The 18,722-nt window shown below is 43.7% G+C and overlaps 1 pseudogene; it reads right to left on the reverse strand.

Annotated features, from left to right (window-relative positions):
* LOC109375534 (receptor expression-enhancing protein 5-like) overlaps positions 1-18,402 on the reverse strand; it is a 36,241-nt pseudogene extending 17,839 nt beyond the window's left edge.
* Between the last annotated feature and the right edge of the window lie 320 nt (positions 18,403-18,722).

Consider the following 18,722-nt stretch of genomic DNA (forward strand, 5'->3'; position numbering starts at 1 on the left):
GCCTTAGACGCCTATTCAACGTACACATCAAAAATGACTCACTGAAAAAGAATCTTGGGAGGGAGGTCTTGCAAAATTCTCATTCTCCCCAGCCCCACCCAGTGCTTCTAACAGGGATTACCGCATTGTCCTGGGGACAGCCCATCAGCAAGACCGCAGTGTAAGATGTTTAGTTTCCTGTTTCAGCCTCAGTTTCTGGATAGATTTAAGGTCCTCACAGGGACTCGGTCCTGCCCGTGATAGGAGTCTTCCCTTTGCACCTGCAGGAAGTGTGGAGATCTGTGATGGACAGATGGGCGGCAAGGGAGGAAAGACTCCTGTGCACACATAAAAGGATCAGGGTCTAGAGTAGTCGGAAGAGCCACGTTGCTGCTGTTGGTTGGGTCCCAGGAAGCTCGACAGGCCAGGTCAACAGGTAGACTTATCTTTGTTTCTTTAAATTTTGAAATTTAAACAAATTTCTAAAAGGAAAATTGTTCCAATTCACCCATGCTATCTCCAGAGAGAAGATGATAATGAAAAAGTCCTGTGGTCCACTTGTGAGCTTCAGGGTGGGCCAAAGACTTTCTCCTTGAACTCCGTTGATCAGTTTCTAATTATGAATTAATACACATCCAATGCAGACACCTCTAAAAGCAGCAATAAGTGCAAAGAAATGTAACCATGTGGGATTAATCTAATGGTGATTACCGAGTACATATTGGTGTGGAATTTCAGATTATTAAATCAAATGGAGCCACACTGTGCATTTGCTTCCTGCCATTTTCACCTAATATACGTACACTCGCTGTCTTTGTCCCTTAAAATATATTCTATGATCTAATTTTTTACGTGCCTGCATAACTTCCCAACGTACTGACGTTGTGGTTTATATCTGTGCTCATTGATGATGGGATGCTGTATCCTTTGAAAGTTCCCAACCAGATTTCTGTATTTTATACCAGATGCCCTTCCTAGCTTTGCCGAACGATTGAGGGGTAATGTTCTGATGACAGTAGCTATTCCATTTCCCTCCCTCCAGGTCACTGACGTTTTTATTTTGCCTTTCGGGGCCTGCTGAAAGCAAATGCAACAACCCCAGCCCCTTGGATTTCCCCTCATCAAGTTGCCTAGTCAGCAAATACTGAGGAGATGGGGGTGACTGAGGTACAAACCCTGCCTCTTCTGGGTTTTATTCCGGTGGAGCCCAAGGGCAACGTACAAGTCAAAATAAATATATACTGTAATCCCAGGTGGTGGTATGATCACTTAAGTGGGCGTAGATTTATTGCTCTTCACAGGAATGGCATCTGTTGTAAACACACTGGTCAGCCAAGTCGGAGTCCAGGGCAGGGACCAAGGACCCCTCCTCACCAACGCACTCATGTTTCTTGTTTAACCCCTGGTGGTCTTCTGGTTGCCCCTTTTCTGTACCATATAAAGAGACTATCTGATTATTAGCCTAATGCATGATCATTTTTAAATGAGGCGAGGGAACACCAGGCCTCCTTTCTAAAGCAAGGCATTTTATTTATAGCGGTCTTGCCTTGGGCTCACTGTCCATTGTTTTTTTGTGGTTTTTCTTTTGTTGCCTTTTTCTTTTTTTTAATCAATGAAGAGTTTAGACTGGTATAGAGAGTGTTAGGAGGTCTAGTTTCTCTTTTCAAGTTGAACAGAATACTACTTACTGTGCATTTCTGGGGTCAGGCAAGTCAGTCAAAGAGGCCAACCAAAGCCTGCCCTTTAGACGGGACCTGCTCACGGAACGTGTGCTGTGGCACATGCTGGACTTTTGTATCTCAAGAAAAGGGACGGATCCGAATACTGACTCCTGTGTTATACCACAAGTGAAGAAAAACCTGTCTGGAAAGTTGCGACGAATTGAATTTCCAGATGTCTGTTCATAGATGAGCTTCTAATTAACCAAAACCTGGCTCCCATAAGGTCAGTACAAATGTGACCCTTTTTCAGAAGTAATTTGTGGAGCGACTTTCTGGTCATTTTTGAGAGCATTGAAGCATAAAAGCATTTTGTTTCCAATGGAAGTTCTTTTGGGTTAGTGTCAAAGATAAAGTCTCCATGATCCCTTTTGTGTTTCTAAGCATCATGGCTAAACAACTCAAAGAACTTTCCTATCATTTTTTCTGTAATTCAAACCTAAGCAGGCTTACAGGGAACAATAGTGGTATGAAGGATTGGCTTGTTGTAGTTCCAGATGGCTTTTGCATATTTTTATTACACTTTTGTTTGGTAATCAGGAAATTATTTTGATTCTTATATCAGCAGCTCCTCACACAGAGTAAAATCAGAAAAAAAGTGAACCATCCTGTGTAATGAATGCATATATCTATATTTAGCCCTATCTTTACGGGAAGGGACTTAGGAAGTACAAGTTCAAAACTTGGTTAAGTCTGACCATTCTAGAATCTATTTGCTTAATATGGCATGGCTAAATGTTTGTGGGTTAAAAAACAAAGGGTGATGTGTTGGGTGATTTGGGCTGCCCTAACAAGCTATCACAGCATGAGTGGCTTAAACAGCAGGCATTGATTTTCTCACTGTTCTGGAGTCTGGAAGTCCAAGATTAAGGTGCTGTCAGGGTGGGTTTCTGGTAAGAGCTCTCCTCCTGCCTGGCAGACAGCGCTTTCTTGCTGTGTTATTTTATTTTATTTATTTATTTTTTTTAAGCTGAGCCATCCTGCCACCTGTTGGCAGCTCAGCTGCTGCTCAGCTCGGGCCGGGCATCGAACCGCTGTTGCTCAGAACTCAAACTCTTGACCAACTGAGCCACTCAGCCGGCCCTCTTGCTGTGTTCTTACCTGGCCTTTCCCCTGTGCATTTGCAAAGAAAACACACTGGGTTTCTTTTCCTCTTCTTATAAGAACACCAGTCCTATTGGATTGGGGATCCACTCCTATGACCTCATTTAGTCTTGTGACCTCACTTATCTCCTTAAAGGTCCTCTTTGCAGATATAGGCAGGTTAGGGATTAGGGCACAAACATAGAAATTTTTATTTAATTAATTAATTTAAAAAAATTTTTTTTTGAGTGGGAGGCACAATTCGGTACATAGCAGATGGATCAGTTCTGAGGGACTTTGCGTGGGACCTTTCTGGAAGAGGTCTTTCTAAGTGTGAAAACCCTTCCAGGCATTCTATCATTGAAACAGGTACGGAGGGAGATGATCATCCAATTTGGGACATTTCAGAAGGGCCGACTGAGCCTCAGACCTGACCATTGGTGTTGACACAAGACCCACGGTTCCTGTCCAGAAGCTTGTTGATGTAATACTTTTCATTCTAGATGTGTGAGGGCACCCGCAATCAAGACTGGAGAATGCCCACAGGGTAGCAGGACCCTGTAGGCGCCCCAAAGCTTCCTTTACCACCTTTCGCTTTACCTTTAGTGTTAACCCCCAGCCATGTTACACACGTGGTCCTGAACTCAGGACTTCATGCAGATCTAATGGCCAGTTTTGCTGAGGATTCGTGGGCTTGGCCCTGTGCTTTTTGAGACACTTGGGCCAGTCCACACGATTGTGTTAGCCTGCCTCACGCCAGTTTCTGTATGTCAAGTCCCTCAGCCTTCGTGAAGGAGCAGTTGGGATCCCTTTGGACATAAACGCTCTTGCTGTCAGTGAAATCAGGTCCGTTTTCTATTTTGCACGATTTCAGGCTGCAGGTGTAACACGATGTATTTGATCATATCCTTGCTGTTGGCTTTTTAGGTTGTTGCTCCCCCTTTTTTGATGTTGCTTTCAGCACACTGTATGTTCCACAAAATGAGAACTAAAATGTTCATTTTCTGAGACTTAGATGTTTACAGTGGGTATCGGGACACTTTTTTTTTTCTTTTTGACTACCTGGAAATTGTCTCATATAGGGGGTTATAAACAAACATACCTTAAATATAAGCATGTCCAGAAAAGGGGAGGGACATCCAAACAACTCTAAGGGGCCGAAAGCACATCTCAGGACCTCCAGTCTTCTTACATCTCAGCCCCATCTACCTCCTGGCCTGTTCTATCAATTCCATACACGTCTTTTTGGGGAATTAGAATGGGTAACTGTATTTTGATAAAAGTATAAGTTTTCAAATTACATGTAAATATGATACAAAGAGCTCCCTTTTAAAAAGACTTATTTTTTTTTAAAGAGCAGTTTTACGTTCACAGAAAAATTAAGGGGAAGGTACAGAGATTTTCTACACACCCCTGTGCCCCCACAAATACATAGCCTCCCCCCATTCCCAACAATGTGATACATTTGTACAACTGATGAACCTACCCTGACACATAACCACCCAGAGCCCATAGTTACATTAGGGTTCACTTTTGGTGTCATGCATTCTATGGGTTTAGACAAATACATAATGACATGTATCCATCATTATGGTATCATATAGCGTATTTTCACTACGCCAGAAATCTCCTGTACTCTGCCTGGTCATGCCTCACTCCCCCTGACTCCTGTCAACCACTGATCTTCTGACTGTCTTCATGGTTTTGCCTTTTCCAGGATGTCACAGAGTTGGAACAGGGCACAAAAAGTTGGAAACTGAGTGAGAGCGGCCATTTTCACGCGTGACCTTCACTATAAGGTAACTTTACTGGCTATTTTGTTGGGTGCTCCAACTATCAGTATTGTTAGGCTTCTCCTGTTTGGCTGGTTAGATTGTTTTGCTGTATCCTGCCCAGAGGGTATAATTTGGGGTGCCAGCAGTCTCGGCTCAGGTCCTGGAGGAAGGCTGAGGATCTCAATTTTTGGTTCAAGTTTCTCGTCTCTCGCCTGTTTTGAGCAGATGATCCTCACCTGGCCTCTGTATTATCCTCACTGGCTCTCTGTGCAGAGCTGAGGAGGAAATCTGTGCACCTAACTGCTTGTGAAAAAGACTCAGACGATGTTCAGGTTTTTGGTCCCATTCTTACTCCCCAGTCCCAGAAACATTGAATGTGACAAACTCCTCTGCATTTTGGGTTCTGATCTCAAATGGATTGCTTCCTGTATCTCTCTGTTGCCAGTTTAGGATTCTGTTCTCTTGGGTCTGCTGAATCAGTGACCACTGAGTTTGTTTTTCATATCCCCAAATTGTATTTTCTTTATTCTTATGAGTTTATACCTTTTTTAAAAAAAATCCTTTCAATATGGATATATTGAGATTTTGGGAGGGAGAGGATATAATGTATGTACTCTATTTGTTGAATTTTATTATAAGTTTCCTAACACTTTCTTTGTGTTACGTTTTTATCCCCATGTAGGTGAAGCGTACTATTGATTACGAAGCCCTGCCCATTTATCTCACTGTACCATTTTCACAGTTACAAACTCTGGACGCAGCAGATCCTGTTCAAACAATGGCTCTGGTCACCTTTGTGACCGTGGGAGAGTCACTTCATCTCGCCAAGCTTCAGTTTCCTCACTTTAAAATGAAGATGAAAATGGTACTTGCCTCATATGAATATTTTAGGGATTAACTGAGGCAATAGAGTCAACGAGCCCTCATGGAGCCTGCCACGTAGTAGGTGCTCAGGAAATGGCTGCCCTTGGTCTTGTGCTAATCCTCATGTCAGTTCAAGATTTGGGCAGCCAATGGTCTAAAGGAAGCTATGGCGTTTCCAGTAACTGAGCCTGTTTCTGAAATGCTGATTTCTGTAAGAGGTAATCTTTAGGTCTCACCTAGATGGGCAACTCTTGACATTCAAAGCAGAATGCCCTAATCCACAGGTGAAGGTCATAGCAACCCTAATTCATTCATTCACTCATTCAACAGAAGGTGCCCAGCATGTAGAAGATTTTAAAGTAAATATATATCTATCCTGTCACTGAATCCCTAAATACTTAACCATGCCCCTCAAAGATGGCATTGTCTCATAATAAGACTTCATGGAATCAAGAAAATATCTTTAATATTATCTAATATCCAACATATATTAAAATTGTTTTGATTGTCATAAAAAGTTTTTTCTAAACAATTGCTCTGTTTATTGATTTGGTTTCCAAATGTGGTCTGCTTATTGGGGTTTTTTATTCTTAAATCTCAATTTTCTCTTAGCTCTATTTCCTCCCCTCCTCCCAAAATGCTTCCCTCTGCACCCCCTTTCCCCCCGACTCACACACATACAAACACATCTTTGCTTGTTGTAGAAACAAGGCAATTAGCCCATAGAAAGTCTCATATTCATGATCTGGCCAATGCTTCTACATGGTTCCTGTATCTCTAGTATTCCGTGTAAGCAGGAACATAGAACTAAAGGCAAATTAGTTTCCACATCAATTCATTTATTGTTTTGGAAGAACATGATATAGTGGTACCATGTAGTTTACATTTTATTATTTCATGTGACATGTAATGTTTGTTGTTTACCTTTTAATGATACTTATATTGATCAATACGTTCAGGTGGTGGTGTTCTCATCCTTTCAGTGTTAAGTTTCCCATCACCATTTTATTTAATTTTTTTATCATTGATTGGTGACTATTATTCATTGAATTGTGCCCCCCCCAAAAAAAAATATATATACACGTTGACATCCCAACCCCTGGTACCTGTGAATGTAATCTTACTTGGAAACAGGGTCTTTGCAGTACAGTCAAGTTAAGATTGAGGTCATGAGGGTGGGCTTAAGTCCGACTTGACTGATGCCCCAGAAGAGGAAAATGCCATGTGATGTCAGAGACACACCGCAGGGAGACTGCCAGGTGATGCCAAAGGCAAAGAGTGCAATGATAAGGCTGCAAGCCAAGGAATGCCAAGAACGGATGGGACTGCAACCAGAAGTGGGGAAGAGGCAAGGCAAGATTCTGTCCAGAATCTCAGAGGGAGCACAGCCCTGCTGACACCTTCATTTCAGACGTTCAGCCTTCAGAACTGTGAGAGAACATGTTTCTGTTGAAGTCTGTTGTTTTAAGCCACCCAGTTGGTGGTCCTTTGTCATGGTGGTCCCTGGAAACGAACACAATGGCCACTGCCTGGATTTGGTTATTTCATTAAAGGTTGTGAAATGATGATTTTAAAATTCTCGAATTTCCTCTGCATTTGTTGGCTGCAACTCTTTAGATACAAGGACTTTCCTTCTCTAAGTGTATTTTCATTGTCTTGAAATGTATTTTTTACCCTACAAAGGTGTAGTGCTGACCTTATTGTTACTTTTTAATTATCAAATTTCAGAGTAATGAGCTGGCTCTCTAGCAACCTTCAGTGATTTCCAATGAGTTCAGTTCCTTCCCTATTTCCCTTTGAATGTATTATGGACTTACGAAGAGAGCTTATTTAAAGAAAGTGTCATTAACAAATTATTCTTGGCCTCTGGGCTTCTCCCCATTGTAAATGGGGTGCAGAATTGATAGCTTGCCCTTGAGTAAAATGTACACCAAGAAAAATGACCTTGTTAGGATATCTAAGATAAGAAAACGCCTTTTAGTGACTTTAATTTTTGAAAGGGTCAAAGTTAAGTCTGGTTCAGGCAATTCTCTGAATCCCAGTATAATATTGGGTATGATTATATTGCTATTTGGTTTCCAGTTTGATAAAACTTATATTTCCTTCGAAGTGCCACCATTTTTTTTTTTCTGGAAAAGAATTACACTTAGATGTATTCTCAGAATGTCTTCCTATTTCTCAACCATTACAAGATCTGAAGAGAACCTGTCTTTTTATTGGGGCAGATGAGCAGGACACAAAGTTGGGTAGAGGCAACCAAACAGAGATTTGTGTTTATAATGAGCTTGTCTTTGAAAATAAAAATCTGGGTATGAGAATTAATGCATCTGAGGGAAAAGGAGAGATTACTTTAAATTGCAAATGCTTTGGAAAACCCAATTTTTGTAGTCTTGGCTGTGTTTCCTTTATCTCCCCTCTAAATTCAAGCTCCCCTAGTGCAAGATCGTGTCTAACTTATTAAATTCCCAAATACTAATATAATGGTTTCATAAAGTAGGTGCTTCATAAATAAATGAATATAATCAGACTTCAGTGCAATTAAAGTTCCTCAAAAGATCAATATAGTTGAGACAAATTTAGAGCAATGAACATCATGTGAGAGGACAGAATGAATCCAATTACCATAAAAATGATATATTAACTGTATACAGAACGAAGTGGAAGTACATTGATAAAGCTGCCCACGATATAAAACAGGTTATGTTATAACATAGTGTCCTGTTATATAAAGAAAAATGGTAGGTAATGTTTCCATATGAATTAAAAGAATCTTGAGAGGAATGTATGTGTATATAATGGGCTTTGTCTGTCAGGATGAAATTAAACAGATGAGGCAGGTCAAAGGGGACTGTATGTCATTGTTAGAACACCCCCCCCCCCAAAGTAGTGGTAAAGTGATTGAAAGAAATAGTGGATCTGCACAAAGCAGTTGGGACTGACACTCACAGAAAAAAGAATGAGGGATCAAGGGCCAAGATCCCTGTCGAGAATTGGTCTATAAAAGAGCCTGGAATACAAAGCAGAGAATGGGCAGTAGGTTGAAGGCAGACTCGGGACCTGGAGCTTAACCCATCTGCCCAGTTCTTGACGCGAAGAAACAAAGAAGGTCACGGGCTTGCTTTCAGCAGCACCAGGGGACCACACGGAAACACTCCAGGCCAGCCAGGGCTGGTCCCCATGATGTAAAAAGACTAAACAGCAGCCAGACAAACTTGGCGGTGCGAAAACCTGCTCGTTAGGAGTCATCACTTCACCATTCACCCTTGTCAGCCCAGCCACTGGGGTGGCTCAGGAGGGAAGGGAAATGATCAATAGTGGCCCCTGACAGGGTACAAGGGAAGAGGTAAATTGTTCGACAAATGGCTGCAGGTCACGTTGGCCAGGCTGCCTGACTCCCAGTCCTGCGCTTGATCTTGAGGCTGGGGAGTTTACATCCCTCATAGTCACTGAGTCTAAATCGCATCCAGAGGCTTCTGATACTATTGCTCACCCCAAGCTGAAATTCCCCTGGCCTCAAAGCCTGCTTCATTTGTTCACAACGCCAGCTCGCTTATCATTCTTGAGCATGTGAGATGTGTCAGGAACTATGCGAAGATCTTTCCAAGCATGCGTGTGCTCTCACGCCTGCCTGCCCAAGGAGTCAGCGGCCATTATCTCCGTTTTATAGATTAGGGTATAAACTCAGAGATGTGGATTAACTTGCTGAGATCACACAGCTAGTAAGTGGCAGAGGCGAGGCTTGAACATGGGCATATCTGATGCCACAGCACATTGAGAAATCTCAGACTCTGCGATCCCATCTTTCCAATGTGAATCCTCAATAAGCCATCTTGGTCGTAGGTCCGATTGCAGAATAATTTCCTGCTTCTAAAGGTGGAATAAATAAACAATGAATTCTTTCCCTTTGAGTGGACACTCAACACAGCAGCAGCAGACATGCCTGACACAAATAAAACAAATTCCAACAATTTTGCCCCTTGCTCACCGCTGGGGAGGAGGGGGTCCCACTCATTCTCGCCGCAGGGTCTAGAGCAATAGTGGGAGTTGGGACTGCGCATCTGTCACAGCAGCCTGCTGCCTCAGAAGTGCTGTGGGTCCTGCTGGTTAGGACCCAGCACAGCCAGCCATTCAGCCAGCAGTCCCACCACTGACCTGGAAGCCATGTCACCCTCGCCTGGGGAGGGACTTGAGGGCTCCTCCCTTCTGCAGCCAATTGGCCTGGTTTTAACACTTACTGGAAGCAACCAGATGTTCAAGGGCTGCATCCCAAAGCTCGAGTAACCCCTGAGCTTTCAGATTATCATCTAAACAGTCACATCCATGAAATTTCAATCTAACACTTGCACCTAAATTCAAACTAGAACATTATGATAAAAACCTGCAGTTTTTGACCCAGCTTGGGGAGACTGTGGTGCTCAAGGGAAGAAAGCCTATGCATGTTAGTATTAAATAGAAGGCGTTGCCCCATTTTACAGGTAAGAAGCTGGCTCAAAGGGGTTTCTATCGTTAGTGCACCTGGCACCTTGTTTTATGTCTGTACGTATTCCATTTAAAATATTTGGTCCTTGACTGACTGCGTCAGTGGGAGAGAGAAGAAAATAACAGCATTATTTATTGTGCTTTTAGGTATAATGTTCCCAGTCTGTCTAGTCCGCCATGTTGGGGAAGTTTTTCTTTCTATGCTCTGTTCGGGCACCAAGTTCCTGCCACCCTCTCAGAGGCCGCCTACCCAGGAGTAGCCTCTGGGCTTATCTCACCACCATGGACTTGAATGATGCAGCCAGGGGTGGTGGTCTAAAGTAACGATGTGGAAACAACACATGAGAATGGCTAGTAGAAGCCCCCCCCACCCCCACGCAGGAAGGCAGTGATGTGGGGAGCCAGGTAGGGGCCCTGAGGCAGCGAAGTGGCCGGCGTCATCATTAGGTCCCGGAGTTGTGCCTCCTTGCTCTCCTGGTGCTTCCTAATAACATTTTTTTGCCTCTGAATTTTCCCTTTCACAGGAAAGCTCGGTGTGGAATAAACTCGAAGCCCAGGGTCTGATTTGAATGCAGGCTTTATTATAAGTGATATTTGTGTTTTTTAAAATGAAAGTTTCTTCCTATAGTGTCCCATGTTTTACACACACACACACACACACACACACACACACACACATATATATATATATGATTTTTTTATTTTATAAAGATTTTATTGGGGAATTGGGGAAGGGGGCCAGCCAAGTTGTTGTTCTTCAATCTTCGTTGTGGAGGGTGCAAGTCGCCATCTGGCTTCCTGTCAGCTGCTTGTGGCCTCTAAGCTCAAGGTGCAGAGTTCAGTCTTAGCTACGGGTGGGCACAGCCCACCATCAAACAGGCAATCTTGTTATTACACCAGCTGAGCCATCCTGCCACCTGTCGGCAGTTCAGCAACAGCTCAGCTTGGGCGCAGCATCACTGGCTACTGGCCCATGTGGGAATCGAACCGGCGGCCCTGTTGCCAGAGCTCGCACTATTAAGTCAACTGTTAACCAACTGAGCCACTCGGCCGGCCCATAAATGATTTATATTTATGAGAAGTGCATTTTTCCAGTCATAACCTTTCAAGCCTCTTTGGAAAACAGCTGCACTATGCTTTCAGACCACAGGAGGGCAGTAGTGTCACATGTAAAAGACACCTGCCTTCTTTTCTGAACAGATGGCACATTTGTTAGACTTCATTGGATGTATTTTTCCTTTATTGAAACACAAGGGAGTTTCAAATTTGCAGGTAGAATGGGGGAAGATAGTTAAATTTTTATACCGTATTTTTATCTCTTTGTTTATGCTGATAAAGGTAGCGGAGGCAGTTGATGTATTCTCCTTTTTGCTGTTTGTTGGGATCCGTGTGCTAACAAGCTGGGGTGAGTGTTCATTACCACCCTGACCCTGGCAGGAGATGTTCTGTTGATTTTGCATTTAATTGGAAATGTCACAAAGAGAATACATAAGCCCATCCTTCCTCCAAACCCTCAATACTCTTAGATATGACTTAAATCCTGAGGCCGTTATCAGGAAATGCATTTAATCTCTCTCCACACCTATTAAGTAAGCAGAATCCAGCCAGCTTTTCTCTGAAGATGGAACCGGGTGACCTTTCCTTAACCTCATGATCATAGGAACTCTGCAGTGTGTCTTTCATAGGTCGTCCTGTTGGGTTCCTAATGTCCCCTGGCCCCTACCGATGCAGGAGGGCGTAACTCAGAGCCAATCAGCTGACTCTTATGAAGGTAGGACAATGCAGAGGTTTTGACACAAGGACGGACAGTTCTAGCATCTGTCCTATGAGTATATTTGGTTTGTCATGCGGTACTGGTCCATACAGTGTTTAATATATTTTTAAAAATTAGTTGCCGACACTTAAATGCAAAGAGTTCTTCTTAAAGATCCAGATTTCTTGCTTTTCTTGAAACACTGGACGATTTGATTTGACTAGCCTGCACTGTCTGCCAGTGACAATTGTCAGCAGCCACCTTCTTTGGGCCCATGTGTAGTCACCACATACTCGGGTCTCCCCTCTTGTGGCCCTGACACTAAGGGAGGTGCCCATTGTAATTGCATTTGCACTGTTTCTGTTACGATAAAAAGGGAAATGAAAACTTAATATCCACGTGTGTCTCAAAGTAGAAAAATAAAAGGTACAATGAGGGAGCCACCTGTCTCAAGAAAAATGAGCTTGAATGTAGATTTCCATGCTGCAGCACTGAGAGAAGCTACCTGGTCTCCCAAAGCATCTTGAAGTTCGCACCTGGGCGGGCTGCGCCTTGAAGGTGGGGGCAGGCCTGGGGTTGACCTTGGGTCAAGTACCTCCCTCTGGCGATCTTTGTATCCAGGTGGTTAAATGGAGACAACCTCCTTTAACCCTCCCAGCAGTCCTTGGAAGCAGTGGGTTTACAGGCTGGTGCTCCACGGAACCTCCTAAACCGGCAACACTCAGGCAAGTTGCAGATTCACTGCCTGATGGGGCTGGGGGAAGAAAGGGTTAAGGGGGAAGGGGAGCGGAAGAGGAAAGCCCTTTGGATGGGGCCTCTGACCCGGAGGTGGAGGCGGCTCCACAGCTTCTGAGCTCCAGGCTGGAGGAACTGACAGGAAATCCATTCTTGCTCTGCAGGTACATAGGCAAAACGCCCAAAGCAAACAGCAGGGGAAGTTTGCTTTAGTGGAGACAAACTCACAACTTTGCTCTTTGAAAACCTCTGTTTACAAGTCAAGTCGAAGCTCAGGTGGGCTTTCTTCGCACACCCACCTCTGGAGGTGCTGCCTGTGGGCCTGTTGCTGCAGAGGGGGCGTGCACCGCCGGGGTGTCCGGTAACCCCGTGGGGCGGCTCAGGCGCAGAACCAGTTCTGTATCCTTTGGCTCACCCCAGGCTTCCTAGGGTCCAATTTAGGAAAGAAGGAGAGGAGAACAAAAGCCCTTAGCACCCTTGAGGGCTATGGTAGAGCATCACCTGTAGGTTATGGAGTGAAGTGGAAAGTCACAGGTGCTGGCCTTACGTAATTGCAGCCTGAACAAAGGTGCTAAACCTTGCTGCTCAAGGAATAGAAACCACCCAAGATATCTCGAAGGGGTGGTGTTGGCTCTGTCACCTGAACAGTGCCCAGTGCCATAACTGGATTGGGTGTATCTGTCAGCTTGAAATAAAATAATGGTAACAGTAGTGTCTGGAATAAACGCATGTAGCTTGAAGGTGGAGCTGGGTGAATTTTTAAAAGCAATAGCCCGGATCTTATGTAACTTTCTATTCCAACAAAATGTTTCCTGTGGGGGAAGTGAGGCAAAGGTGATGCTCTCAGCTGACGGATAGAAAGTGGAGACGCAGAGGTACCAGGACACCATGGAGATGGGGTGAGTGACTGGCTTTCTTGCCCTTGAGGCGCCCCAGGTGAAAATATCTTTGAGATGGTATAATAATACCATGGGCAAGCAAGGTCCTGGAGGCAGCTGAACCTGGTTTGAATCCTGGCTGTGATGCTTTTTAGCTGTGGAATGGTGTGCAAATGTATTCCTTCTCTAAGCCTTTGTTTGCCAGTTGCTGGAAAGGGGATGGTGTGAGATTAAGCACTTAACTCAAGGTTGCCTGGGAGGCAAATGATAGCACTGACATTCAAATGGAAATGTCTGATTTCAAAGCCCTAGCACTTTGCACCGCTTACAATGCCACTGGACATATCCTCTCTCTCCACCCGCTCCAACCTCTCCAATATGGCCTCCCGATTCAGATTTTGAGCTCCTAGTAGATCCACAGCCATCTAGCTCTGCTGCTTATGTTATGATTCCTCAGTTCAGGAGCCTCCTGCTTTCTGTCTATTCAGTCTTTTCAGTTCCTTTGTAAACGAGTCTTAATTTTTTCAAACAGAATCTTTGGCTCTTCCCAACCAACGTTTCTGGTTAATCTTTGCTCCTCTTATTCCTTGTTCTCCGGCCATCCCCACTTTCTGTAATACCCATCCTTCTCCCCAGAAGGCTGGTGTGTGTATGATTCTCAGCCCCTGCATTTCTCTAAACTGTTCACACATAGGTTGTCCCTGTGGAGCTTAGCAAACCAATAAGTTTGCTCCTTTTTAAATGGAGCCTGATGCTAATGTGCTTTATAAATCTGTGAAAGGATGCTATCACATGCAGGGTTTCTCAAACTATGTGGACCTAGGAATTTAAAACTTCCTCCCCCATTCCCTCTCCCTTCCCTCCCCTCCCCTCCCCTCCTTACTCCCTCCTTTCAGCCCTTCCTTTCTCTCTCTCTCTCTCTCTTCCCCACCCTTCTCTGTTCTTCTAATGTGTCATGGGGGCAGAAGGTCATGATACATTTTTGGAGGCTACTGCTCTGACCATTAAAGTTGAGGTTATTGAATCCCTAGGCAGGGGGAACCTAAGCCCAGCCGGCGGAACCATTTCTGTTCCTAGGTGGGGTTTAATGAGGGCACCGTCAGTCCACCGTTGCTCTGCTTCAAACTCGAATTTCACATCTAGAACTGTGCTCTCACCATCTTACCTGGCACCCAAGTCCCTGTCTTATAAGGCTTTCCAGTAAGCACGCCCCTGCTTTGTCTTCTGCCTATGGTCTCAGTTCTCATTGTCTTACTTGTCATTCCAAGGTCGGCACCCTACTCTGTCCCCAAACTTGACTCTGTATTGCTAGTCTCCCCTCATGACACCTGCTTCTATCCCTACCTGTTTTCTTTCCATTTTCCTTTCCCTGTGGGCCTGTTTGGGTATCCAGGGCTTTATTCTTGCTCCTGTGCCTCTCTGATCTATCTTAGCTCTTTGCCAAGTGTTTGGTGTGATTTAGGTGTTGAAGACTTCAGGCTCTGGGGCGGGAGGAGGCGGTCAGACAAACTGAGTTCAAATTTCAGTTCCACCATCTAATAATTGTATACTCTTGGGTAAATGATTTAAACTTGGGCCTCAATTTTTCTCACCTGTAAAGCAGCGGTAACACCCTCATATAGTCCTGAGGAGGATACAATGAGATAGTGCTTGTGAAGTGCTTCTTATACTGCCTGGAGTAGAATACAGCAGCGATCATCAGCTGTATTTCCCAATTCTCCAGGACTTCTGTGACCAATTTAGTCCACAAGGAGCTCTCTCGTCGAATTATTGGGTTGTCGGAAAAGTCATGATGCATTTTTGCAACCAAAAAACATGGAAAAAATACGTCATGACTTTTCCGACAACCCAATAGTCTATAGTTAGTGACACAAAGTGAGCACTTGATTTTGCTTGTGACTTAGTTATAGCTCTCCGCCCTAGATTTGGACTTAACTTTTGTTTTTTTTTAAATTATGGATAACTTCCAACATACCTTAAATATAGAGACTAATAGCATGGAACCTTTTGTACTTGTCACTGGATTGGGTCTTCTCTGATAGTTCTTCATTCTGTTCTAACATGAAATCTAACATTGCTCCATACACGGGGGACATGACACAGGCTGTGACTGAGGGCAGGCCGCCGCCTGGGTGGGGCTGTGTAAGAACAGCTCTGCTTAGCCTCTCTCGGAGCTTGGAGCCACCAGCAAGGCTCTCCTTTCTCTGTCTTTCTGAGGATGGGGATATAGCAGCCTACTGTATTGCTTTCTGGAGAATATACTTTTTTCCCCCCCAAAGCTAAACTGTTACCTCCCCTTGTCAGTTCTTCCAAGGGCTTGAACTGTGTTTAATTCATTCTTATATCCCCAGCCACTACCTGACTGCGGTGCAAAATAATGTTGTTTGAATGAATAACTTCCTATTTTTCTAAAGTTTTATTGGAACTGCTTTCTAGTATCAGATTTGAATTCCAGTTGTCGACCTTGGAGGCTTAAAGCTGCAGACTAGAAAAGACAGATCTCAGAACTAAATCTCTCTCTGTCTCTCTCTCTCTCTCTTTTTTTTTACTGGGTGATTGACATCTGGGGACACAGCCTATTGACTTCTTTGAAGATGTGTCTCAAAATGACAACTATGCAGGAGGGAACGTGGTCTTACACTTATTAATGTGACATCAGACCATGTCTCTGCAAACAAATGTTTTATGCTGCGATTCCACTTGATGGCACTGGAGCCTTAAATATCATCACATGCCGGGTCTTTCACATTCTAAATCCTATTATCTAGGTTAGCTCATCTGTATTCAAAAGATCAATGTTGCATTATTACAAAGATCCTTTCAAGTGTAAAAAGGATGGCACTTCATTACAGAAAGTAAAAGAAACTAATCAAACTTTCTTGGTGAAATCATTGACTTTTTTAAGTAAAGGGCAAATTTAAGAATTTGAAAGTCCGAGATGCGAGAGAACTCGGTGGGTTTGGGCTCACTCTGGCACGCGTCTGGTCCTAGCGTGTGACTCTTGGATAACCTAAAGAATGAAAGAGGCATTTTTGAAAGAGCCTCAGTGCTTGCAGCTATTCTCATTTCTTCTGTCATTGCTTTGTTGTGTGTCTTGGAAAAAATGAGCGGCTGATGGGAAGACTCAGAGACATTCCATGATGCGTGGTGTATGGGCAACACTTGTATTGACCTGGTTAATAGAAATTGTTAAGAAAACATTGGTAAATATTATTTATTCATTGTCTTAACTCTTCTTTCAATGGACCATGCTTGTTTCGTGTTACCACCAATTGGGGTCTGTATTGACAGGCAGAATGTTTATGGGGGAGTGCTTTTTGGGATGATTCCCATGGAGGGGAAAAGAAGGAAGCAGGATGGGCAGTGGGAAAAGCTGACCCATAATGCATGCCCAGAGCTACCTACATTAGGCTGAGGGACTCTGGATCTGGAGTGGTCTTTCAGAGCCCTCTGCCCAGAGGAGGAGAGAGCCTGCCTGATTGTCATTGTGTTATAAGCAAACAACCCTGGAAAAGGGGCTTGACTTAAGCAAGCCACTGGTCTCTAACTGGGCAGCCCTCAAAGGGAGATGACAGCTGAGGGCCGTTTGCTGGCCACATTCCCCGCAGCCTGGGTAAAATGCCTTTAATTCCTGAAGGTAGGATCTGGGCAGCACATCACAGCGTCCGCCACTCTTAACATCTTAAAAGAAAATGTTCTTGGAGCATCTTCTATGTACCAGGGCTGAGCTAGTTATTAAAACTTGCGGTGATGAATAAGTAATAGTCCTTGCCTTCAAGGTATTTCTGATCAGCCTCTTCTTGCTGAGATGTGTTGATTATTATGATATGTCAGGCACAGATCCAAGAACTCTACTTAGAATCATTAATTTAACTCACTAAGCCACATGAGATAGAGTTCTTAACTTCATTTTACAGATGGGGAAACTGAGGCACGTAGAGTCTTTTCCCAGAGTCCTGAGAGCCTGCTACTCTGCTATCGCCCACGTGTGGCCATTTCTGTGAGATCAAAGCCATTTCTCATCTTGTAGTTTGTGTCTGAGAATGTAATAATAATAATAATTTTAAAAATCTCATCAATCTTTTTATATGAATTGCATGATAAAATAAGATTTTTGGATATATTGTGTTGAATAAAAGTCTTTTAAAATTTTATTTCACCTGTTCTTATGTGGCTACTAGAAAACTTTAAAATTACTTAGTGGCATGTCTTGGTAGCTTGCATTTTACATCTACCGGGCAGAGTTGCCTTAGAATATCTGAGATTCTTCCGACAGCGATGTAGTTTGCTCATAAATTCAGAGAAAATATTGTACTATTCAGTTTGATATTGGGATCAGGTTCTCTTCATATGTTTCATTTACTTTGTATTTATTAACAAGGATTTTGTCCACCGAGTAGCCACTGCTGGCCGGTTGTTTGGTGGTTGTTGAAAACTAGTTAGAGGCGGTTTGAGTGAGATGAATTAAAGTTCTATTGTTGCAGGAGGAGCAAGGTCATCAAGCTGAAATTAATCACCGGGTTTCAAATCACCAGGAAGGGATAGTTCACCCTCAGCTTTACAGTTGCAGCATGTAAATTGCTGTTTAGAGGAGTGCCTGTAGAATCCATCTAAACTTTCTCCCTTCAGAAATGAACAATAATTCATTTTTATTTTTGGCAAACCCCGGAAAGCAGTTGTAACGTCCAGCACCTTTGCTCAGCTGCCCCACCTGTGTTGCGTGGTTTTTGGACTTCTGAGTAAAGAGGTAGGAAATTCGGTTGTCTTGGTATCCCACGCGATTTGGATGACCCCTCTGATCCCGGGCGGAGAACCCATCTGTCTCCACCTGATACATTTTATTTCAAATGAGACAGAAGCCCCAAAGCTAAACTTGGCCAAAGTAGCACAGATCATGTGGACGCCAACCAAAGCTGTATAAATCATCCCCGAATCATACCAGACTTGGCCCCCACACTGGGCACAGACTTTCCAATCTGGTCCTGGAGTTTGCCAGGAGGCAGGAGGACCACAGGGATGTGTGGGATGCATCTGGCTTTTGTCCCAACTTCCATGGTTAGTGAAGCTTGTCTGATCCGAGACTGGATAGAAACACAGCTTGTGGACTCAGGAGATGGCACATCACCTTGGACGATCATTTGGTCCAAGCCCCTGCAGAAAACAGCCCCACAAATAGCTGTGTATCCAACCACCCAACCTTCCGCAAATCCCCCTGTACTCCCCAGGAATGAACAAAGATCCAGAGATGATCTGTAAATATATACATTAAGCATTCCACTTGATTGCTCTCTCAGTACTTTTTAATATAAACTGATGAGAAGGCTAAATTGGGCCCCAAAGTGAAGGAATTTCTATATCTTTCTGAATAGCTATATAGTGGCTGCCTTAATTGGTAGACTGACTCTTGAATACAGCAATGCCATGTTTTGCTTTTCTGATTTCTCAGGAAGATTCTTTT

This window comes from Hipposideros armiger, unplaced genomic scaffold, assembly GCF_001890085.2.
Source record: "Hipposideros armiger isolate ML-2016 unplaced genomic scaffold, ASM189008v1 scaffold_966, whole genome shotgun sequence".
NCBI classification, from domain to species: Eukaryota; Metazoa; Chordata; class Mammalia; order Chiroptera; family Hipposideridae; genus Hipposideros; species Hipposideros armiger.